The following is a 26,657-nucleotide window of genomic DNA, read 5'->3' as shown; positions in this document are numbered from 1 at the left end:
AAGGATCTGACAAGGCAGAAAAGCAAATAGTCCATCCAGAGTTCAAATTATTCCTGAACAGGATGGAGGTTTTTGGTTAATTTAGTTTCTAAGTGAAGCTGCCATCCAAAATTTCATCAGCGTAAAGAAAATCTAATAGGTCAAACATTTCAATCTCACATTCATAGATGCAACAAGATAATCCATATCGCCCATCACCCCATGCATTTTTATGGTATCTATCTCTGAAGTCCTTGATGAGAAATTATAGATCCCTCCTTCAGAGACAGGGGGCTTGAACCATTCTATTGTCAAGTTAAAGTGTCCCATTTGAAGGAAGATTTGAAAATAGAAACATTTTGTTCTCTTTAAACTGAGTTAAAAAATACTAGGACTTCCTACAATGGAGAGGCAACCAAGGGATAACGAAGACAGTGCTGGACTTGGAGTCCTAAGATGGGAGGTCCAATTTGGTGTCTTTGTTACTATACCTTGTTCAGTTTCTGATTTCAAATCTATAAAGAATAACAGTAATCATGACTCAAAGATTGATTATGAATGTTATTGAAGTGTGCAATCAGCAGACTATCCATTCACCAAGTGTATTTTTTGGAATCTACGAAGTAGCAGGCATTGGACTGTATACTGCAGTTTTTGTGTTGCTCAGGAGAGGGGCTGTGAAGGGGCAGTGTCTGTGACAGTGCCTGGAGTACAGAATGGGGTAGTTCTCCAGCAGTCTTTTACTCACAAGTATTACTAGTGGAAGATAAATGAATTTTTCCAGGCACAGAGATTGCTTTATGCAGGAGTATTACAATAGAAGAGAATTATCATTGTATTTCTTATATTTTGTATTCAGAATCCCCATAGATTGCACAGAAAGGGTTTGAATGAACAGAGCACAATGAAAGCAGGAAGGTAAGACAGGGTGAGAGAAAAGTGTTGAATGGAAGTGGGATGATGAGAGCAGGGTTCTAAATTTAACCTACTTCCACTTACAAACCCATCTGGAAAGGAAGAAATAAACCTACATAAAGGAGGAAGGAAACACACACAGTGCGTCAATAGTCATTTTTAGTCCTGGATTAGCCATGAATACATATGGCAAATAGGCTACTGTCCATGTACAGACTGAAAACACCCAGGAATGTGGATCTGTGCTCGCTCAACACCTTGAATCTCATATCTCTGTGCAGAAACATGTCAGAGCCTGCCTGCCTTCCTTCCTTCCTTCCTTCCTTCCTTCCTTCCTTCCTTCCTTCCTTCCTTCCTCCTTCCTTCCTTTCTTTCTTTCACACAGTTTCGCTCTTGTTGCTCAGGCTAGAGTCCAATGGCCCGATCTCGGCTCTCTACAATCTCCACCTCCCAGGTTCAAGCGATTCTCCTGTCTTAGCCTCCTGAGTAGTAGGGATTACAGTTACATGCTATCACGCCTGGTTAATTTTTGTATTTTTAGGAGAGACAGGGTTTCATCATACTGGTCAGGCCAGTCTCGAACTCCTGACATCAGGTGATCCACCTGCCTCGACCTCCCAAAGTGCTGGGATTACAGGCATGAGCTGCCTCACCCGGATTCCATTTTCATTTTCTAAAATTGTTCTTCCTTAGGTCTCTGCCTTTGCATCCTGCTTGCTGCCTTGACACTTAGGACTGGCCATCAGGTGGTTTCATTAATAAAATATTTTCATTTCAGATTGGCACTTATAGTCTTAGCCAAAGAAATAACTATTGAAAGAAATCTTGGTCAATGATGACGGAAAGCTGGGAGTGACATGGTTGGTCTTGTTGATTGTTCCTCAAATGTGAATTACGCAAATTGGTCAGAAGCCTAGTGAGCCTTTAATTGACTGATTGATTGATTGATGAGATACAGCCACTTAACCTGAAATCTATCCTGCTAACAATATTTTATGTTCACAGTTGCATATTTTTAACTATAGGCACTATGATGCACAGCAGATCTCTAGAATTTATTCATCTTGTCTATCTCTAACTTTATACCCATTGAACAACTGCCCGTTTCTCACTTTTCTCGTCCCCTCACAACCACCATTCCATTTTAATAAGTTTGACATTTTTGACAAGATTAGCAAAAGTTACATAGGGTCTGCAGATTACAGGGGTCAGTTAAATGTGTAATGTGTCAGCATTAATTCCCTGATTTTGATGGTTGGATTGTGAGTATGTAGGAGAAAGTCTTTGTAAGAAATTACACTAAACAATTTGAAGTGATGAAGCATCAAGATAAGCCAAAGAACATTATTTGTACTGTATTTGCAGCTTTTTAGTAAGTTCCAGATTGCTTCAAAACTTCAACATATATTAAAAGTATAAATTTTTATTTAATTTGATATAATTTATACTTTGTATTATAATATTAGTAGATAATCTTTTGTAAGTCTATTGCGATAACATATTATTAAATGTTAAGTTTTGATTTATTCTATTTAATTTAAATTTTAATGTGGTTATGTTCAAATGTGTACTCTTTTAATATAATTACATTTTATTTTTGATTCATCGATAATAATAAGAAAAGTTTGAATACGGATAAAAATAGATACAAAAGTATTTTGAGAAGAGAAAAACTAATAGTTAAAATTAAATAGGAATTCTTAAGATCATTTTGATTAAATTTTTAGGAAATTTGAAACAATAAAAATTAGCAGATTTCCATTAAGTGGATATTACATTTAATTTATACACCTACAGGATATTACACATTCTTTACTTAATAAAGATCTCATTACTGACCAAAACTGTGAGACTACAACAGAGAATTACTCATAAGGCTGGCCTTCCCATTGTAAGATAAAGAAAATTACACTTAAATTGAACAAGAAAGACAAAAATACTTTGAACTTTGCTCTTGTGACGAATGATGGTTCTGGAAAATGTTCGTCACAGCTGTGTGAGATTAGAAGAAGGTTTCTAGGAAAAGAAACCTAATTTTGACATTAGTGAGTATGTAATAAAAAATTTATATTAGAAGATTATGAGAGAAAGTAGTATTTTTTAGGATTCTACTGACACTTTCATATATGTATTATACCTTAATTTTCATTTTTATTAAAAATAAAATGTTATTATTTTATACATAATAATTGTATCTATTTGTGGAGTATGTGTGATATATTGATGCATGCATATGATGTGGGATAATGAAATCAGGGTATTTAGGATCTCCAGAACCTGGAATAGTTATCATTTCTTTGTAATAGGAACATTTCAAATCTTCTTGTCTAGCTATTTTGAAATATAAAACATATATTGTTGTTAATTTTACAAGAAAAGTCTTTCAGATTAGAAAGTAAGTGGATTTTGTATACTAAATTTAAAGACAAAGTATTTTGTCATTACTCTTACATGTTTCACAATAAATCTTTAATATCAACTTTCATGAATGAAGATTTTATGACTGGCAACACTTAAATATTTATACCCAATAAAGCACCCATAGGATTCCAAGAACAGAAAAAAAAATGGATCACAAACAGGTAATATTACTCAACCAAGAGAAGCACTTATCCAGAACTTTGAATAATTCGAAGAAAAATAATATTTAGTGGTGCATAACAAGGGTAACATGGCACTGATGGTCCAATATTTATAGAGAACAATTTCAAATTCTCAAGTTCAGTAGAATTCTAAAAACTAATGTCAGAATGGCTAAATCTATAAGATGGGGAGTAGTGGGAGAGGGAAAAAAAATGAAACAATGATCCCTCTCTAACATGAATGAAAGTAATAATTGAACAGATATTAATGTGAACAATAAATCGCTTATACAATCGAAAAAGTATTTTCAGTTCAAACATTCTTGGTAAAGGAAAAGGAGTGCAACTCAGAATTCCCGCCAAAATTCCAGAGCATTCTTTGAGCTTTTTACTGATACATACTTTAAATTTTTTATTAGAAAACATGGCCTCAACTGTGCTAATAATGATAATATTATTTAGAGCAATCAAAAGATAAGATATGCTGTTTTCTGGATCTTTCTAAACTGTTTTCATGAGGCATCTAATGTTTTTCCTAGATGCACAACGAAACGCTAAGGAATTAGAATGAACTTACATGATAAATGAGAAGAACAAGAGACATTAGGCTGGTTGAGAGAATATCTGCTAGTAGATTTGTGGTTCTTTGAGGAGGCAGATGTGTCTGGAGAGGATGAGTGAGGGAGGCCACGAGACTGCAGGATGCTAGGGGCTGCCGACAAGTGAGACTCTACATCTTTGCCTGCTAAGAAGAGCTCCCACATACCCCACATTTACTGTATTAAACACTGGGGATTCCTGTGATTGAGCAAGCGAAGACCTGCTTGTGGAGGGCTTTTCAGCAGAGAAGTGACATCATCTAACCTAGTTCAAAGGATTCCTGTGTAGACCAGCGCTACACACTGAGCATACCGAGTGTATTAGACAGAAGGCTCCATCCTTCAATATCCAGGATGACATTGTTTTGTTGCACCAACTCTATATTCTCTATCTCAGAATTCCTTGTAAGAGAAAACAAATGAAACCAAACAAAAGCATCCAGATAAAACTAATTAATGAAGCCATTGTCTTTTCTTCTTAGTCTACTCCCCGTCTTCTTCATTTTACTATTTACTGTCCTCTTCTTTTCTTAACACTGAACACCATGCTAACTCCAGAGAGATTAGAAAAAAGGCTTTTAAATGGCAGAGACATCTGGTGTGAGGCTCAAAAAAAGAAACAAATGTCAATAGCAAGTGAAACTAGGAGAAAAAATAATAATTTTGGGAAAGAAGGTGTCGGCTCAGAAACGGGAACTCTCAGGGCACTCAGAGTAATTAGAGTGAAGAGACTGGAGTGAGGCAATGCAAAAGTGAAAGCTGGATTATAAAGGGGCTCCACTGCACACTGAGGAGTTCCTTTCCACCAGCACTGCCCCAACCCACTAATTCCAAGGCATCTGATGTTTTTGAGAAGACAATTGATAGGATTTGAACTAGTTTCTCAAAGAACTAACTGGCACTGGTGTAAAGATAGGGTGGACAGTGGGAAGATGAGACTGAGTTTAGGCTACAGAAGGGCAAGTCTGTGTGCTAGAAGCCACACATCCCCATAGTCCATTTCACATGCATTTACTCAGCAAGGGCTCTGTGTGCCCAGGGGCTGCAGCTTCAAGCTGAAGGCGCGCCAGCCTGTTTACCTGGCTTTCTCAAAGAAAAACTTACTATAGAGGCCCCTGAAAAGAACATTGATGAGGAAGCTGAGTTTGGAAAGCATCCAGGCTTGGATGGCTCTGCATCGATCTGTGACCTACAGGCTTGGTGATTTTGGACAAGTCACTTAAACTCTCCATGTCTCATCTGGGAACAATAAAACCCGCCTTAAACAATTATCTGCAAAAACTAAACAATGCGGCTGAGCGCGGTGGCTCACGCCCGATCCATCCCCAGGAGGCTGGATCACCTGAGGTCAGGAGTTCAAGACCAGCCTGGCCAACACGGCGAAACCCCGTCTCTACTAAAAATACAAAAATTAGCTGGGCATGGTGGCGTCTGTCTGTAATTCCAACTACTGGGGAGTTTGAGGCAGGAGAATCGCTTGAACCCGGGAGGCTGAGGTTGCAGTGAGCCGAGATTGCACCACTGCACTCCAGCCTGGCGACAGAGCGAGACCCCGTCTCCAAAACAAACAAACAAACAAACAACAAAACTAAACAGTGCATGGCTGTCCTGTGCCCTGTGTCACACACAGTCCATGTGGGATACAGAGGAGCTCTTTTTAGCCTGCAAAGAAGTAGATTCTTACCTGCCTTGCAAAATGTATTTTAAATGTTTCCTCTGCTGGAAATTTTCCCTACACGCTCCATCCTCAGGCAGGGGAGTCACTTTCATTTGGATGCTTCTAAGAATAACATTCGTAATCCCGGTGCCTTGCTCTGCCTTCCCTATTATGTTTATTTTTTTAGGTGTCATAGAACTCTAATCCACGGGGTGGCGCTATTTGTTGAATGACTTGTTCAGTTATGAAATTCATTCAAACCCATGTTACATACTTCCTATTTCTTCCTACTGTTTTAATTTTGGATGCTTTTCTTTCTCCCTCTCTCCCTCTCCAAGGAAGGAAGTCCCCTCATCTTTCCTCGAAACCACTTTCCCTCCCCTTTGCTTTCTCTATCTCTCTGTTCTGTTTCCACTCCTCTAAAGGTATGATACAATAAAATGAGACAGTGTGTCAAAGAGATCTTAAACAATAGGTAGTAATTGGTATGAAATTGCTTTACTCCATACAATAACTCCCTATTTTGTGTGATTAATCAACAACATATGGCTGCTGGAAGAATGCAGTTCCTGCCAAAAGATTCTTTGATTTAGCTGAAACATAAACAAAGTACACAGTGCTTATTTGCATAATAAAGAGCTAGTTAGGGTGAGATAAAATATGCATCTATTAAAAAATGCTGTCCTGAGACTCCCAGTTAACCAGACACTGGCCTAATGATAATGGAGGAGAGAAACAGGGTTAAATGCTATGTGGGGCCCTTCCACAGCCCCTCTCCTGCTGATTAGAGCTGGATTTCTCCCTGTTGACTGCAGAAGCCCAGTGGTCTGGAAAGCTGTAATAGTTAATACGGAGTGTCAACTTGACTGGATTGAAGGATGCAAAGTATTATTTCTGGGTGTGTCTGTGAGGGTGTTGCTAATGGAGATTAACATTTGAGTCAGTGGACTGGGGGAGGCAGACCCACCCTCCATTTGGGTGGGCACCATCTAATCAGCTGTCAGTGCAGCTAGGATAAAAGCAGGCAGAGGAACATGGAAGGATACGTGGAAGGGCATGGATGCTTCCTGGCCTGGAACATGGAACTCCAAGTTCTTCAGCTTTTAGACTCTTGGAACTTCACCAGTGGTTTGCCAGGGCCTTTGGCCACAGACTGAAGGCTGCATTGTCGGCTTTCCTACTTTTGAGGTTTTGGGACTTGGACTGACTTTCTTATTCTTCAGCTTGCAGACGGCCTATTGTGGGACTTCACCTTGCAATCAGGTGAGTCAATATTCCTTAATAAACTCCTTTTCATATATACATCTACCCTAGTAGTCCTGTCCCTCTAGCGAACCCTGACTAATACAGAAGCCCTCAGAAAGGAGGACATTCTATTCCTCCAGGGCAGGGAACAGGGAATTGTGCTTTTTAAACTATGGCACCCAAAGAGGACACCACAATGAAATGCACTTCCAGCTATTCCTAGAGTTGAATATTTAATAAAGATCAGCTATGCAAAAGGTCAGCATGGGGCTAGTCTCATGCAAGGGGAGAAGATAAGCATCTCCTTTTTTTTTTTTTTTTTTAATTTCCTCTTTTTTTTTTTTTTTTTGCAGAGATAGAGTCTCACGCTCTTGCCAGGCACAGGTGCAGTGGCGCAATCTTAGCTCACTGGCTCCATGCCTCCCGGAGTTCACACCATTCTCCTGCCTCAGCCTCCCGAGTGGCTGGGACTACAGAGCCCATACACCAAACCCGGCTAATTTTTTTGTATTTTTAGTAGGGAGGGTTTCTACCGTGTTAGCCAGGATGGTCTCGATCTCCTGACCTGTGCAGATCCAGCCAGCCTAGGCCTCCCAAAGGGTGCTGGGATTGGTAGAGCCACCAGCCATTTAATCAAGCATCTTCTTAAGTAGTCTCCCATTACAAAGAAGCTCTCATACACTATCCCAAGAGCCATTTTGAAAGGAGACATGTGTTTTTAAGTTGGTATGTTCTTCCAAAATATATGTTGAAGTACTAATCTCTGGTTCCACTAGCAGTCTCATTTTGGAAAAGGGGTCTTTGCTGATGTAATCAAGTTAAAATGAGGTCATACTGGATTAGGGTGGACCCTAATACATTGACTAATCCTTATAAAAGGATAGTTGGACACAGAGGAGACACAGACACAGAGGGAAGATAAAAGCAGAGACTGGAGTCTGTAAAATGCATTTATAAGCCAAGGAATGACAAAAATACCAGCAACCGCCAGAGGATACAAATGAAGAACAGAATAGATTTTCCTTCAGAGTCTCCAGAAGAAACCAATCCTGCCAACATCTTTATTTCAGCCTTCTAGACTCCAAAACTGTGAGAGAACATGTTCCTTCTTCTCTAAGCCGCCTAGTTTGTGGTGCTTTGTTAGGGCCATCCTGGGAATCTCAGATAAAGGTAACTCGGGACATTCATCTTAATTTAGAAAATGTTTTTTTGCTGGCTGTACAATTTTAATGGAATTATGAATATTTTCAAATGGATACTTGGAGAAGCCTTCATGTTTATGTGATACAACACTTATTTGATAGTGAATTTGGATGAGAGGTTACATCCACTCAGCAACCCACATTTTGTAGGTTTTGCATGTTTCAGACACTGTGCTATCAACTGAAGAGATAGCAGTGAAAAGTCTATTTTTATAAAGTTATAGTTTCACCAGGTTTTATGTAATTGCAGCAAAACATGATGAATGCCATTCTCAGGGATGAAAAAAGTAGGGAGAGAGCTCTGGGGACACACATCACTTAGATTCAAGGAAGGCCTCTCTGATAAATAGACTCGTAAAACTCAAGATGAGCTCCTGCGTTCAGGCCAGAGCCTTGGTGACATCCAGCTGGATCCAGGTTCCAGTGCTCCAGGGAAGACCTCTGAGCAATGTATTCCTGCATAGCCGAATTCCACCTCAACGTGCCACATTCCAAAGGAGAGCAAGCTGCTTTGATTCTAGCCTGTGTCTTGTTTCCAGTTTCTCAGTGAGGGACTGGAGCCCTGGCCCAAATCCCAGATTGTTGATTAGGGCCTCATTGAACTTGTACCACTTTTGTGGTTTTCTGTGTGCCTTTTGCACAAAAGTGGATGCCAGTTCCTAGATACCTCATGCTGTGTTCACCCAGCTGATCTAAATAAACCCCACAGCCCGCTCCCAGAAATGCTGATATATACCATAAGTAATTTCTACTGTGTATGTGTGTGTGTACGTGTATGTGTTTAAAAGAGAGAAAATACAGAAAGATTTGCAGGGAGATGCGGAGACTACTGTACTTTTGAGACATTGTATCTAATGTACCCTGCTACACATCTATTCATCCCGCCTCTGTCTTAGCATCTGCCTGTTTTCTATATAGAAGAGAATCTAGCATCACGTTCTTGATGGCTCACTCTCTTCAACTACTTGCTGTTAACAAAGGAGCCACCCTTTTGCAAACCACAGCAGGACAATTATAAGTCTAAGTCTGCACTCTGCTTTAGCCCCTTGCTTGTTTCTACCCTAGAACTCTTCAACTCAAGAAATGAACATTGTTGTGTTTTCTGTCTAATTGGTCAAGTGAGAATTATTCAAATTGTCTTTAATTTCTCTCCTTTTATCTCCCACATTTGATCCTTTAAAATATTTTGTTAATTTTGTTTCAGAATATATTTAAAATCTGCCCTTTTCTTTTTATGTTTTCTACCAAAATCCTTATGTAAACCATCCTGTTCTCTTTGACTATTGTAATATGCTCTTAAAAATTACGAGTTGTGGCCGGGTGTGGTGGCTCAAGCCTGCAATCCCAGAACTTTGGGAGGCCGGGGAAGTGGGGTGGGTCCTTGAGGGTCAGGAGGTAGAGACCATCCTGGCCCAGAGACCATCACAGCATTTCTTGTAGGTGAAACCCTGTCTTTACTAAAGTACAAAAAATTAGCCAGAGCGTGGTAGGCGGGGACCTGTAGTCCCAGCTACCGGGAGCTGAGGCAGAATGCGTGAACCTGGGAGGCGGAGCTTGCAGTGAGCCCGAGATGGGTGCCACTGCCCACCAGCCTGGGTGACAGAGTGAGACTCATCCTCAAAAAAAAAAAATTAGGGGTTGTATGTTTGCCCTCCTCTAATATTTTTACAAATGACAGTTAAAATTATCCTCTTAAAAGTAAATCAAATTAGGCTATTCTCGTATAAAATGCTTTGCTAACTTTACATGACTATCCATGTAATTTAGGGCAAGTTATTTCTTGCCTCTGTGCCTCAGTTTACATGTCTGTAAAATAAAGAGTGTGGTAGTAGTCATCCTATATGATAGTTGTGACAAATAAGTTAAAAAATGTAAAGTGGTTCAGGCACAGAGTAAAATTCAGTAAATGTTAATTTTTATTATCTTTACAATTATCATTATTATCAATATCATCATTATATTTATAATGAAATCAAACCTGGAATCGTGGCCCTAGTCAACCTATCTCCTATCTGTTTTTGCCTTGGCATCCCATACACTGCCTCACGAAGTTCCAACCACCAACACTTCCTTAACCTCCTTTCCACCTCAGGACATTTGCACATACTGGTGTCGCTACTTGGAAGCTTCTCCCATTATTCTCGTTGCTGACTCCACAGAGATTATGAGTCAAATATTATCACCTTAGAGACACCTCCTGACTACCCCATTGAACTCTTAGTCTTAGTTTTTTCTTTCATAGAAAAAATTCAGTTTGTAATTATAGTTGTTTTTAATTGTTTTTTGTTGGTCATTTTACTACTCACCCTCCCCTAGACTGCATGCTGCATGAGGACAGGGATCATATTTATCTTGTGTTTCTTGTGCCTCTAACACCTAACTTAGCTCCTAATATTAAGCCATGCTTAATATTTATGAAATGTCCTCAGTCTGTCTTCCTAAAAAATTCTCACATTACTTCCCGCTTGGCAACACTGTACTCTTTATTATTTATTTAGTTATTTTGAGATGGAATCTTACTCTGTCACCCAGGCTGGAGCGCAGTGGCGCAATCTTGACTTGTTTCAACCTCTGCCTTCCAGGTCCAAGCGATTCTCCTGGCTTAGCCTCCCAAATAGCTGGGATTACGGGTGTGTGCCACTACACCCCAGCTAATTTTTATATTTTTTATTAGAGAAGGGGATTTCACCATGCTGGCCAGGCTGGTCTCAAACACTGTATACTTTGGCCTTGTGATTTTCTCACCAATTCCTGAATATACTATTCCAAATCACTCGATGCTGTTTCTCCTACAAGTAACTCCTGTCTTCCACTTTTCTATCTGTTTTCACCCACACCTCATTATGTGGCAGGATGCTTTCTATGTAAATGCCTCATTACTCTGAGACAGTATCTCTTAGTTGTTAGTCCAGTTGTAGGATCTGAGATTATAGTGGTTTTAAAAATTGAGTATTAATTGGTTATAGAAGGAAAAATGGAAAAAGAAGAAAATATAGAGAGGGAACAGAGAGGTTGATAGGCAAGATCAAAGAACTTGGAGATAGCCAACTTCAGGGTGGCCACGTGGAAGAGAGCACCTGTTCAAGCAGGACACTGGGGTTCTGACAAGATGTAAGGAAGAAGTTCGACTTTCACTTTCACATCATTCAGGCACGGTTTTGACACTCAGACATTTATCACCTGTTTGGCTTGTCTGCTTGACTCATGTTTTAGAGGCTGGAAGCCTGTTGTACACGTCATGTCTGCCTCTGGCATTGTCTTATGCTGCCACATTTCCCAGCTGTAAATGGAGTCCAGCACCATGCACCTGGGATGACACATTTTTATCTCGTTCTCCTGAGTATTTATGAACTAATGTAAGGAAATCCTTAGAAATGCAGATTTCTGAGGCTTGAAGAAAAACAAAACTGCAGAGTCAAAACGCATTTCATTGGCAAGAACTGAGGTTCTTATACAGTCCCTGCTAAGGCTACGATCCAGCACTCTTAACTCCTCTACCATGTTCTTTCTAAAACATCAAAGTACAAAAGTTCCTATGACTGATGAAGCATATTTAGAAATATATAAAACCTTCATTCAAATATGTAAAATGAATAAAAGAATTTTCATACTACATAAGCATTATGTCTACATGTAAAAGTGGCATTTACTCAGTAAAATATATCCTTCAGTTATTGAGGAAGCCTACATTGCATTCCTTTTTCTTCTATGTGTGTACCTTTGACAGATAGCAGTCAGGGAACCCAGTTCGCTGCCTTATCTTTTTGTCTTACAATTCCTCCTCTTCACAAAATCAAATGTGATTTAGAAAAAGCTTAGAACTGGGCATGCCATTTACAAGATCAACCAATCCCCAAGACTTTCAGAGACTCCCGTCACCAGCTAGGCCCCTCCAGCCAGGCAACGTAGAACCTGAGTCACAGGAGGGGTCCCCATAAGGAGTGCTGAGCCTCCTCTCACAGCACCCGTAACAGATGACAAGGGAACAGATTTTAAAATATTCTAACAAATAGATGTATGAATTAGAATGCAAAAGAAAAATACATTTTTAAGATGAAATCTATTTCAAACCAAGAAAAAGGGTCATAGCTGGCATGTGCTGCTTCAGGACACGTGGGGACTTCACAGCCCCACAGCCTAAGCCAATGACTCCCCTTTCCCACGTGTTGGGGAGAAACACAAGGAAGGTCCTTCATAGGTTATAGATCCATGAGAATGGTATTTCAACCTCATCTCCCAATCTCTCTTCAATATTTCCATCCTTCCTTTGTTCCTTCCTTCCTTCTGATTCATTTATTCACCAAATGCATACTGGGCAACTACTTTGTACTAGATGCTGTGCTGTGAATAGGACAAATGACTCCCCTTCTCTCACAAAACTTCTAGTGGGAAGGAATAAGGTCAATAACTAAACCAGCTACACACACAACACACAACATAATGCACACACACACTCACACATATTTAGAATCCTGAGTTATTTTTGAACAGTAATATACGCTAAGATTAAAAACGGTGCTGGGTGCAGTGGCTTACTCCTGTAATCCCAGGAAGTAATTCTGGGAAGATCACTTGAGATCAGGAATTTGAGACCAGCCTGGGCAACATAAGGAGAGCCTGACTCCACTAAAATAAAAATAAAAATTCACCACATGTAGTGGCATGTACCCATGGTCCCGGCTACTTGGGAGGCTGGAGTAGGAAGATCGCTTGAGCCTAGGATTTCCAGGCTGCAGTGAGCCGCGATTGCACCACTGCACTCCCGCCTGGGTGACAGAATGAGAACCTGTTTCAAGAAAAAAAAAATGATGACAGTGACTGAGGGACTTATGGTATTGAGGTGGGTGGACCGACCAACTGTGGAGCGGGACTCTGAGAAGATGGTACTCGACATGGATTTAAAAGTAAGGACCCCCTAAACAAAGATCTGGAGAAAGACCAAGCCTGTCAGGTGGCTTGGAGAATAGCAAGCCAAGAATGAAGAAGCAGCAGAGAGAAGAAGGCCAGTGCAGCTAGAGAGAGTGAGGTAGGGAAAGGGGAAGAAGAGGAGTCGGAGAGGTAGCAGGGCAGCATCACTAGGTGCCTGGAAGATGACTCTGGACACAAACCACATTAGTAAAATAATAAGAATGACGTACTTAAGACATATTTTATTATAATATGATACATTACGATTTAGCTCAGAGATGTTCAGCAAATTTCTCAAACTCACACAGCACCTACATCCACTGAACTCCAAATTAGATCTATGCTCCTAGGATGATGCTGCCTTCAGGAGGTTGATGACTTCATCAAAGCCAAAGAGCCATTGATGGAAAACATATCATTGCATTTGGCTATGTCCCTTCTGTATGCAACATTTAAAGTCCTGAAAAAAGGCAGTTATTGTCCCAAATGGATATTTTGTTTCAGTTTTGTCTTAAAATACTTTATTTTTGTAGAGGCACTACAGGTAATATATGCTAAGATTAAAAGCGTTGCTGGGGTGGTTTACTCCCTTTCCGTGGGCCTGAGCGGGATCTGGGGATGTTTGGAGCAGAAAGTAAAAGTAATGAATAAAGAGAAGCCACAAAGGGACCGGTGTTCCTCCTCCTTAGTGCCTTCACGGGTCACTGGAATAGATGGGGCCCTGCTCCTCTCCACAGGTTCCCAGGATTCTGATGGCAATGGTGGGGAGACTTTGCACTGATGAAGAGTTAGAAAATTCTAGAGCACTAGCGCTTGTAAGTCACACCATCTAATTCCAATCTTTTTTATTTTATATGGTGGATGAGATAGATATCCAAAGAGAGGCAGGGACTTTCCCAAAGCAACACAAATGGTTAACGGAGGATTTGGGACCAAGACAGAAATGGCCAGAACCGAAGACCAGAACCCTCTAAAGCCAGCTCACTACAACAAAGGATGTAACAACCCAAAATTTCATTAAGAAAGAGTATTTTTTCTAAGTTATGATATTAAATAGAAACAGCTGATTTCAAAGTATAGAACATGACACAAAATCTTTAAAATATAATAACATAAAAAAAGCCCTCCCATGCATAATATGCATAGATACATGAGAGAAGAATTGAGCCTGGCCATTATCAGCAGTTACTTCTGTTCTCTAGGTGTTAAATAAATTCTGTGCTTTTCTGATTTTCCTTCTTTGTGCTTCTCTGATTTTCCCTAAATTTCTAAAAATTACACGTAATATTCTTTGTGGGCAGAAAAACAAAACCAAACAAAGCTAATAAAAGTTTTTTTGTGCAAAACCAACAGAGTGATGATATTGCCTTTTCATACTAGCCTACTATTTTTTTTTCTCATACAGCAAGGTAAAAACGTAGGAACTTTCATATCACCACTCATTCTTTTCAAAATGGAATTCAACAAAATACAAACTAGTTCCCCAGGAGCGTCTTCTCTTATGCGCTACCATTTTCGATGAAAGCATTTTAAAATCATCATTCTTTGCCCCCAAACCACTGTTCTGTATTATCTACTTTTTTAATGTTCTGGGAGATAAATGACTTTGTAACTTTTTGTGATTTTTACGTCACATTTTCTATGTGTGCAATTGATAGCCAGTAGTATTCTGATTAATTTTCAACAACCACTGAGTCACTAAATGATGACGGATATCTAACAGTGGTATTGAGACAAAGTAGGTACTCAGTATAATATTCCTGAAAGGGAGGAAAGAAGGGAAGAAAAAAAGGAAGGCAGGAAGGCAGAGAGAAAGGAAGGGGAGAGAGAAGAAAGGGAGGAAAGGACAGAGGGAGGGAAGATGATGAATGATGAGATAAATAGTTGAATAATGTGAGGTGTCAACGTGACTGTTTAAAAACCAACCACAAATTCACCCAATAAACCAAGATAATTTTGCTCCATGAAAGGACTGCCCTCCCAACTCCTTATGCCCTCCGTGGCCAGGATCTTTAAGTAGAAGTCTTTGAACCTGTTTCCTATTGTGGATTAAATATACACCTTCCACCTGAAGAACTAGGGGCTGCCCCAGGCTGGGTTTTCCCCGGGATGCCAGGGACAACACAAAGTTGAGCAACCAGCACCAGAGCCGTGGTAAAGCAGGCAGACACTGGGCAGGGATCAGACAAGAGTCTCAGGAGCATCTGCCAGTATCAGTAAGTTTCTCTCCTGAAGAACACCTGCGCATAGGTTGGACAACTAGGCATTTGGCTGCCCACCAGGTAAAAGAAGTATCCCATGAGAGGTACTGTGTAACTATCACGTCCAGCTCTCCTTCATTTCCTGTTAGGGCAGGGCTGCTAGCTGCTCTGCTGCTGGCACCTCAGTTTACCCAGGGGCTCTGAAAACACCTGGCTAGAACTTGGTCTTGAACACAGTCTGGCTGCAGAGTTAGAGTTTGTATAGCATGCTAGTAACTTGTTTTCTGGAATCTGAAGCATTTAGATCCAGTTTATGAGACTTGAAGAAGTCTACTTTCCTCCTTTCTTCCACCCACATCATCAGATAAACAGAGGCAGAACTGAGCTCAATTAAATCACCTACAGACTATTCTGGGAGAGAGTATGCATAAGAAATAACAGGCATGGCTGTGAGAGACTTTAGAACATCATTGATAAGAAACTATGTGGGCATTAGGTAGAGGCGCAATCCTCAATCCCAAAACAGATCTGACAGTATTCCAGCTAAACTCTGGTCCCGCCCAAGTGAAGTCAGATCAAATAAAAACAATATGATAGAGATATAGTGTGTGTTTTTCTAAAATGATTATTTTAACAGTAGGACTTAAATGATGTTGTGAATGTCCACTGATGGGTCATGATACTAGATTCTCTTATGCACTGATAAAAAATTCAAAAATGCACACATTGTTTGTCTTTCACAGGAAGCCAACAGACAATTCCAGAAACTAATATCCTAACATGCTTATGGTTAATTTTCTAGCAACCTTACAAAATTAGTTTTTAAAAGTGACTAATGTTAGATATTTTAAAACTGAAATTACTGTATAACTAGAATTTCCTCAAGATTATACTTTAGCATTCTAACAAAAAAAAAAATGGTTGCCATGCAACACTTTGTCTGCAATATTGCAAACTTCCTACTGTGCATACATAATCAAAGATAATTGGGATTCTCATAATTTTGTTCTGAAGCGTGTCATCTGCACTGTCTTGGGTTTCTTGAGAATTTTTATTGTTGCTATTTTGGTAGTCATTAACACATATGGTGGATTATGGTTAGTTTTAATTTTCTCGATCATCTTCTTCTTGTACCATTACTGGGGTTTTTTTTCCAAAGGCTCTCTGTCCCATTCATTTTTTTTCTGTGTCTGCGTCATCATTGAGTTATTTTTTTGTTTATTTTTTTTGAGACAGAGTCTCGCCCTGTCTCCCAGGCTGGAGAGCAGTGGTGTGATCTCGGCTCACTGCAACCTCCGCCTCCTGGGTTCAAGCAATTCTCCTGCCTCAACCTCCTGAGTAGCTGGGATTACAGGCGTGCACCACCACCACACTGGGCTAATTTTTGTATTTTTAATGGAGACGGGGTTTCACCATGTTGGCCAGGCTGGTCTTGAACTCCTGATCTTGTGATCCACATGCTTTGGCCTCCCAGAGTGCTGAGATTACAGGCATGAGCCACCACGCCCAGCCTGAGTTACTGTTGTTTTTTTTTTTTCTCTCCTACATCAAAATTGGAAAAGGATAGAGATGGTAACGATGGGATCTTATAGTAGCCTAAGTGGTCTATAGATCAGACGAAAAGAATAGAGATATACTGTGCAGTTGACATAAAAGAAAGTGTGACTTCACTGCATTAAATAAAGGCAATTCAAACCAGTGGCACTGTTGCCAATTTGTCAAAAATACATAATACATTTGCAAGACAGAAGCGGAAATGCAAGAGAAAAAAGAGGAATAAAATAGTGATGATTTTAGTTGCATGTGGGTTACTGATTTTGTGTTTCATTTTTTTCTTGATCTGATATTGTGTCTATTTCAGACACAACGGTCCAGTGTTAAGAAGCCTGGCATCGGTGCAGCACACCAACATGGCACAAGTATACATATGTAACAAACCTCCACGTTATGCACATGTACCCTACAACTTAAAGTATAATAATAATAAATAAATTTAAAAAATAAATAAATAAATAAATAAATAAATAAATAAAAAAGAAGCCTGGCATCAATTCCTGCCTCGACAGCACAGTGTCTTTGTAACCGGATAAATGACTTCCCTGCTCCTCAACTGTCTGCCATTCCAAATGCGGACAACAATGAAACTTGCTACAGAGGGTTATTATGAGGATTGTCTTAGTCCATTTGTGCTCCTATAACAAAATATTACAAACTGGGTAATTTATACAGAGCAGAAACATGCTTCTCACAGTTCTGGATGCTGGGAAGTCCAAGATCAAGGCGCTGGCAGGTTTGGTGTCTGATGAGGGCTGCTCTCTTCTTCCAGGACAGCGCTTTACTGCTGCATCCTCCACGGGGAGTGACGATGGCTGTGTCCTCACCTGGCAGAAGGCTGGAGGGTGAACTCTCTGATTGCTGTGGGAGCTGCTTTTATAAGGGCCTTAATCCCACTCACAAGCCAGGAGCCCTCATGGCTAAATTACCTCTGAATAGTCCCACCTGTTAATATCACATTGGCAACACCTGAATTTCAAAGGGGCCGCATTCAGACCATAGCAAGAATGAAATGATTCAATGCCCATAAAGCATTTAGGTTTGGCACATAGTAGATTCTCATGCCATGCTAAGCACAGTATCTTCCTCTTATTACCCTCAGTTTCCACATCTAGGAAAGCACCTTCTCCATTCCTAGCCTGTGTCCATTCACTCATGTGATATGGTTTGGCTGTGTCCGCACCCAAATCTCAACTTGAATTGCATCTCCCAAAATGCCCATGTGTTGTGGGAGGGACCTAGGGGAGGTAATTAAATCATGGGGGCCAGTCTTTCCCATGCTATTCACATGATAGTTAATAAATCTCATGATGTCTGATGGGTTTATCGGGGGATTCCGCTTTTGCTTCTTCCTGATTTTTCTCTTGCCACTGCCATGTAAGAAGTGCCTTTTGCCTCCCGCCATGATTCTGAGGCCTCCCCAGCCATGTGGAACTGTAAGTCCAATTAAACCTCTTTTTCTTCCCAGTCTTGGGTATGTCTTTATCAGCAGCGTGAAAATGCACTATTACAATAAATAGGTACCAGCAGAGTGGGACATTGCTGAAAAGATACCTGAAAATGTGGAAGCAACTTTGGAACTGGGTAGCAGGCAGAGCTGGGAACAGTTTGGGGGCCTCAGAGAAAAACAGGAAAATGTGGTAAAGTTTGGAACCTCCTAGAGACTTGTTGAATGGCTTTGACAAAAATGCTGATAGTGATATGAGCAATAAGGTCCAGGCTGAGGTCGTCTCAGATGGAGATGAGGAACTTGTTGAGAATTGGAGCAAAGGTGACTCTTGTTATATTTTAGCAAAGAGACTGGTGGCATTTTGCTCCTGCTCTAGAGATTTGTGGAACTTTGAACTTGACAGAGATGATTTAGGGTATCTGGCATAAGAAATTTCTAAGCAGCAAAGCTCTCAAAATGTGACTTGGGTGCTGTTAAGAGCATTCCATTTTTTTTTTTTTGAAATGGAGTCTCACTCTGTTGCCCAGGCTGGAGTGCAGTGGCGCGATCTCAGCTCACTGCAAGCTCCACCTCCCGAGTTCACGCCATTCTCTTGCCTCCGCCTCCCGAGTAGCTGGGACCACAGTTGCCTGCCACCATGCCCGGCTGATTTTTTGTATTTTTAGTGGAGACGGGGTTTCACCATGTTAGCCAGGATGGTCTTGATCTCCTGACCTCACGATCCAACCGCCTCGGCTTCCCAAAGTGAAGAGCATTCCATTTTAAAAGGGAAACAGAACATAAAAGTTCAGAAAATGTGCAGCCTCACAATGCAGTAGAAAAGAAAAAACCATTTTTTTGAGAAGAAATTCAAGCCAGCTACAGAAATTTGCATAAGTAGTAAGGAGCCTAATGTTTATCCCCAAGACCATGGGGAAGATGTGTCCAGGCCATGTCAGAGACCTTCACAGCAGCCCCTCCCATCACAGGCCGAGAGACCCAGGAGGAAAAAGTGGTTTCGTGAGCCGTTCCCAGGGTCCCCATGCTGTGTGCAGCCTAGGGACTTGGTGCTCTCTGTCCCAGCCACTCCAGCCATGGCCGAAAAGGGCCAAGGTACAGCTCAGGCTGTGGCTTCAGAGGGTGCAAGCCCCAAGCCTTCACAGCTTCCATGTAGTGTTGAGCCTGCTGGTGCACAGAAGTCAAGAATTGAGATTTGGGAACCTCAGCCTAGATTTCAGAAGATGTATGGAAACTCCTGGATGCTCAGGCAAAAGTTTGCTGCAGGGGCGGGGCCCTCATGTAGCACTTCTGCAAGAGTAGTGCAGAAGGGAAATGTGGGATCAGAGCCCCCACACAGAGTCCCTACTGGGACACTGCCTAGTGGAGCTGTGAGAAGAGGGCCACCATCCTCCAGACCCCTGAATGGTAGATCCGCCGACAGCTCCCACCATGTGCCTGGAAAAGCCGTAGATATTCAATGCCAGCCCATGAAAGCAGCCATGTTAGAGGCTGTACCTTGCAAAGCCACAGGGGTGGAGCTGCCCAAGACCGTGGGAACCCACCTCTTGCATCAGTGTGACCTGGATGTGAGACCTGGAGTCAAGGGAGATAAACTGGGAGCTTTAAAATTTGAATACCTCTACTGGATTTTGGACTTGCATGGGCCCTTTGTTTTGGTAAATTTCTCCCCTTTGTTTTGTCCAATTTCTCCCATTTAGAATGGCTGTATTTACCCAATACCTGTACCCACCTTGTGTCTAGGAAGTGGCTAGCTTGCTTTTGATTTTACAGGCTTGTAGGCAGAAGGGACTGGCTTTGTCTCAGATGAGACTTTGGACTATGAACTTTTGGGTTAATGCTGAAATGAGTTAAGACTTTGGGGGACTGTTGGGAAGGCATGATTGTTTTTCAAATGTGAGGGCATGAGATTTGGAGGGGTCAGGGATGTCATGATATGGTTTAACTGTGTCCTCACCCAAATCTCAACTTGAATTGTATCTCCCAGAATTCCCACATGTTGTGGGAGGGACCCAGGGGGAAGTAATTGAATTCTGGGGGCCAGTCTATCTTGTGCTAATCTTGAGATAGTGAATAAGTCTCAAGAGATCTGATGGGTTTATCACGGCTTTCTGCTTTTGCGTCTTCCTCATTTTTCTCTCGCTGCTGCCATGTAAGACATACCTTTTGTCTCCTGTCATGATTCTGAGGCCTCCCCAGCAGTGTGGAACTGTACCTCCAATTAAACCTCTTTTTCTTCTCAGTCTCGGGTATGTCTTTATCAGCACCATGAAAACAGACTAATACAATCATGCATCAGGGATTTAACAGGCATGTTCTGTGTACATAGCAACGCATGAACTGAATTATTAGGGGCACGGATGTGTTAAATTGGTGAAAAGGGGAAAGAAGCGGCATGCCTGTATTTTCCATTCTCACACTGCTATAAAGAACTGTCTGAGACTGGGCAATTTATGAAGAAAAGAGATTTAGTTCAGTTGACTCACAGTTTTGCAGGCTGTACAGGAAGCCTGACTGGAAGGCCTCCAGAAACTTAAAATCATAGCAGAAGGCAAAGGGAAAACAATCACCTCCTTCACATGCCACCAGGAGAGAGAAAGAGTGAAGGGGGAAGTGCCACATACTTTTAAACCATCAGATCTCATGAGAAGTCACTCACTGTCACTAGAACAACAAGGGAAAATCTGCTCTTATGATCCTATCACCTCCCACCAGGCCCCTCCTCCAATTTGACATGAGATGTGGGCAGGGACACAAATCTAAACCATATCAATGTCTGACAAACCTCACTTTATATATATCAGACGAACTCAAAACTTGTGGAAAAATACCAATAGTCCTGTGTTGTGGCAATTATTTCAGGCAATGTCGCTGAAATTTCAGAGAAAGTCCAGGTTGGAAGAATCTTTCATGCCTTGCCAACTAGTGTTTTATTTACCCAAAATGTATTGGACACTGCTGGAGAGTTGGAAACAGCAGATGGATTCAAATTCCACACAAGATCCCCTAGTTACTGTGTGCAAAACAGATTTGTGGCCATTTAATTAATATTTGAAAAAAAGATTTACAGTGTTCAGAAGAGGCTAGTGAAGGTGAGTCTCAACAGGATGGCATTCAGGATGTAGGGTAGTCTGGGTGGTTTGAAAACTTGGTGAATGCTGATTCCTCCAAGATAAAGAATCTAGAAGGTGGAGAGGGGGGGATAAGAGAAATAAATGTTGTGTTTGAGATGCAGTGTTTAGTGGCTGTTGAAGTTCAAGGTGGGGCCTGCAAATATTACAGTTACACTTTTTAAAAGATATGACAAACATTTACAGTCATCAGCATAAAGATGCACTTAAATTCATAAAATGGATGTGATCTTTGAGAAAATAGAGGGATGTGCCTAGAACACAGATAATTTCCTGAAACCACCAACATTTAAAAGCCAGAAGGGGGAACAGGAAGCAGGCAACACAGGCTCTAGAGGCAGAAATCAAGATGGAAAAAGTTACCCCACTCTTCATAAGGTCATATGAAGTCAAGTCATCCATATATCAGGTTTTTTAATTTTTTAATTTTTTTATTTTTATTTATTTATTTATTTATTTGAGATGAAGTCTCCTTCCATCGCCCAGGCTGGAGTACAGTGGTGCGATCTCTGCTCACTGCAAGCTCCGCCCACCACCATGCTGGCTAATTTTTTGTGTGTTTTTAGTAGAGATGGGGTTTCACCGTGTTAGCCAGGATGGTCTCAATCTCCTGACCTCGTGATCAGTCCCCCTTGGCCTCTCAAAGTGCTGGGATTACATGCTTCAGCCACTGTGCCCAGCCCCATGTATCAGTTTTAAAGACAATTAGATAAAGAAAAAAGAAAAAGAATTTCATTGTCATGCCATGCTAAGTTGTATATTTTCTTGATTCATTTAATATCATGTCTTGCAATTTTGTAAGTAGCTTCCAATGACGTGATTGTAATTTAAAGACCACATAACATTATAATATAGAAAAATTATTTTATTCAATAACTCCTTTTAAGAAAACTTAATTTTTATGTTTTTTATTGTAAATAATAACCTGAGATGCACACATGTGTGACTGCCTGCGTGCATGTGCGCGCACACACACACATATGTTTGGGGTTATGTAGACACACACACACGTTTTGGATTATTTAATTACCAGATGTCTGGTTTCTCTATAAAACTGAAGGAGTTCCTTCAGAAGTATGAAAGTAAACCAATTCTGACAAACTTATAAAAGAATTGATCAGGGTCAAACATAAGGTTTTACTAAAAACGTTGGGAAGGTTATTCTGATGTTTAATCACTATCAAGAGTCCCTGATATGGGATATATGGATGTTTTAAAGCTATAGCTATAAACTGTCAAATTGTATACAAAATGTACTTTTATTTTTTAATGATATTCTCATTTTACATGGTGAAGGACCCAGACCTCTGGACTTTCCTATCTCTCTTCATTATCTGTTGTGTTTCTCAAAAATCACCCAATCGTAAAATAGGACACTGAGGTAAGACAGAAAACCTTGTATCTCCATGTTATTTTTCTTTGTTGTTTCACTCAAAGTTGATACGTGGTTCAGTATAAGGTGGCACATTTCTACCTTCATGTTTATAGAATTATCTGTTCTAGTGTACTAAGAAAAGCAAGGGTAAGTTTGTTTGAAATTCATCTCTGTTTTGTACATTTTGTTTGAGAGAATTTATTCACTATGATGATAAATGCCGATGGGTAGAAAACAGTGCATTATATACAGAAAGTCAGCGGTAGGAACCTTTTAGGTAGACCCTTCTCTATCTGTGACACTGGCCAAGTCATTTAACCGAATGGCAAAAGAAGAAACTGGAGTTGTTTCAAATCCCCTTTAGAGAATTAGACTCAGTGATCAGACCGTTGTGTGACCAAAAGTGAAAATGAATGAGGAAGTCGTCTGAATGTTTCAAGATCTACTAACAAAGAAGTTTATGGTAAGATATCCACATGTAATGTTTAAAATAAATTCAACATTTCCACAGATACTCAAAATGTGCTTTTATGCTTTCCAAATTAGAAATTTAATATCCTTACTTCTCTTCTTTCAAGTAAAATGATTTCCAATGTGCCTCAAAAGATGAAAACTTACAACATACTGAATCAACCTAAATATTCATTTTATAAAACAAATATGTATTAAATATTCTTTGTACTTAATATTTATTAATTGTGTATTGTATAGCCAGACTGCTTAAACTGCTATATATGCAGTAATCGCAGAAAAAAGAAAGTCAGTCATCCATTCACTACACAGGGGCTGTATGTAAAGATGGCCAGAATACTTCCTCACTTGACTTTATTTATTGAAGCAGTCCATTAGTGCTGCTCAGAAAAAGGGTCTCTAGGGCATTGTACATAACACATTATACCCTGAGAAGCCTTATTGCTCCAACTGTTCTAGAAACAGGGATCAGGGAAAGAAGAGTCCTAGACACAGTGGAGATCAAAGCTTCTTCCAGACTCCAACAGTTCAGCCTTAGAGCATCAGAAAGTTGAGGCAAGATAAAAGCCCCTCATGGTGGGTCTTTAACACACGGCTCTATGACTGAGTATAAAATGGTAGAAGACAAAGGAACGTTATCAAAGAAAAATTGCTCTCTGAGGCCAAGAGTTCTAGTTGAGCACATATACGCCTTCTCTTTCGTCAGATCTGGGCTCATGTTTCTGAGAATACAGACTGCATTTCCCAGTCTCCATTGCAGATGGGTGTAGTCATAAGGCTACCTTATGGCTAATGAGATGTAAACCCAGAGCTCATGGGCCAGCTTCCAGGACACCTCATTCACAGGCCAAGTCATGTAGCATTTGACCATTCTTCACCACCACTCTTGCCTTCCTGGGGGATGGAAGCTGGAGCAGCTCTCTTGGACTAGGACAGGAAGTTTGAAATGAAGATTGTGTTGCCTGGTGCAGTGGCTCATGCCTGTAATCCCAGCACTTCGGGAAGCCAAGGTGGGTGGATCACTTGAGGTCAGGATTTGAAGACAAGCCTGACCAACATGGGGAAACCCCATCTCTACTAAAAAAATGCAAAAATTAGCCTGGTGTTGTGGCACATGCCTGTAATCCCAGCTACTTGGGAGGCTGAGGCACTTGAACCTAGGAGGCGGAGTTTGCAGTGAGCCAAGATCACTGCAAGTGATCACTGTTGTTGAGCTGAAACAACAAAACCTGTTCTTATTGAAAGAGCACCCTATCTTCGGAACCTCAGGCTGCCCTCCTCTCCACCAACTGTCGGTTCACTGCTAAAGTTCCCACCACACGTTGGTTTTAGTCTGTGTCAGGGGGCCATTGCTACTGGCTTGCCCCAGGCAGGTTGTACGGCAGCCTCTAAAGTGTCCTCAAGCTTACACAGATAGACTGACTAGCCAAGAGTCATTGAGAGGGGCCAGATAATTCAGCATCTTCATCCTAAAAATTTACATCGTTATGAGAACACGTGGCCAATTTGGCTATGATTATATCTTACAATGTTGTATTTGTGGTTAGAATAATTTGGTTTTGAAAAGAAAGGAGGGTAAGCACAGCATCATCTCTGTGCTCAAAATTGTTTTTCAGTCACCCAGCTTGCTTGGGAAACAACTATGCAGACTGTGATGTTGTTCGGTGTCAATGCCTGGACATCATGAAATTGCTCAACAAGAAGTCGCCTCCACAATCATCCTGTTTGATTTCTATACTTTATGTCTCATACAGGAATTTTTCTACTATAATCCCAGAATGTGTTTTCTCTCTCTTCACCTGAATGCTCCAAGGTATGTTATTGTTTCAGACAGAAGTACCTTTGCTTATAAGATGGCCTAAATTCATGTATGACTTGCCATTATTTAGATTAGAGCTATTGGCCTTAGCTATTTCTTCCAGGAAAAGATAGAACAATTCTAAATAGGTTTGAAAACACCTTCCATGGTCAACTGCCCACCATCCACCTATCTGCAATCTCAGTGGTTTTATCTTATCCAGTCTGATAATCTCCTTTAACGATTCTGTTTATCAGCGGTTCCCAGATAAAGACAACCAGTGATCATCAAAATCTCCAGGGATATATAAATATACACATATAAATACATCCTCCCAGACATAATAAAGCCAGTTGTTTAGCTGATGATTTACTGTACTATAAAAAATATATCCCCTGTGTGATCCCAGCTTCTATCTAATTTAGAATGAACTACAGATCAGTATAACACAACCTACAGTGCACAGTTGCACTTATTTTCCTCTGGCCTGATTTCTTTGGGCAGATGTGCCTGTGTGTTGGCTCCCCATCAAGGCAACTTCTCTTTCTCCTTGTCTGTAAAGAGTACCTGTATCTTAAGGCTATTGTGAGGAGTATGCACTTAGAGTAGCTCCTACCATATGAGAAATGTTTAATGAACATATGCTCCTACTCTCTAGCATTGACTTCTTGTTGTTGGTAATTGGCCCTCAGTCTCTCTGCTTACTATGGCTTCATCCAATTACTTTTACTGATCTTCAAAGAAAGGATAACATAAGGAGTCTGTTCCTTCTTGGAATGCCAAAGTTTCAACTGTTTGAGAAAACAGTCCCCGCTTTGCCACAAGTCTTTTCTGGTGTTGTTTCTAAAATAAAATCAATTTGAATAAATAAGGGAGTAGAGACAAACATTTATTGAGCTCCTGCATGGATGGATACAGCACTCTTTTTATCTTTCTAATGTATTTATTTTCTCATTTAGTTCTTATAAACACCAAATGAAATAACTACTATAACAATCCAGAAAAAAAAGTCAAAGAGAAGTAAATTTCCAGATTTTTGATTCAGGTCTGCCTGACTCTCGCAGCCCAGATCCTTCTTTTATGTAGTGAAAGGAATCAACAGGCCAGGCATATCACTGCCCGCACCGTCCCATTCATCACAGACACACGTGCGCACAACAGCCTGTGCAAGGCCCATTTAAAAACTCATTTCAACTTCAGAGAAACATAATGGGTACGGAAGAGGTCAATTCAGGCAAACAGATGAGGCAAGCATTGCCTGTGATATTTTAAGATGCTAATTAATCACCCTTAATATTGCAACCATCTAAATATTGCAGGCATTTGCTCTCTATCCTTATCTAATTCTGATTACTTCTCATAAAGAGATTCATTTTGAAAATGACCATTTCCTTAATGTAGTGGAAATACATTTTCAATTTTCTATCTGCTTCAAGCATATCTCCAATGAATCTGAGATTTAATTTAGTCAGTAAGTTGCTGAATGGGGCAACCAAGATGAATGGATTGAATAAAATAGTTCTATCATCATTCCTTTCTTCTGCTCTAATTATTAGAATTAGTCATAAGATATCTGTACATGTATAAAATTAA

This window comes from Papio anubis, chromosome 8, assembly GCF_008728515.1.
Source record: "Papio anubis isolate 15944 chromosome 8, Panubis1.0, whole genome shotgun sequence".
In the NCBI taxonomy this organism is placed as follows: Eukaryota; Metazoa; Chordata; class Mammalia; order Primates; family Cercopithecidae; genus Papio; species Papio anubis.
Note: the sequence above shows the minus strand (reverse complement) of the source record.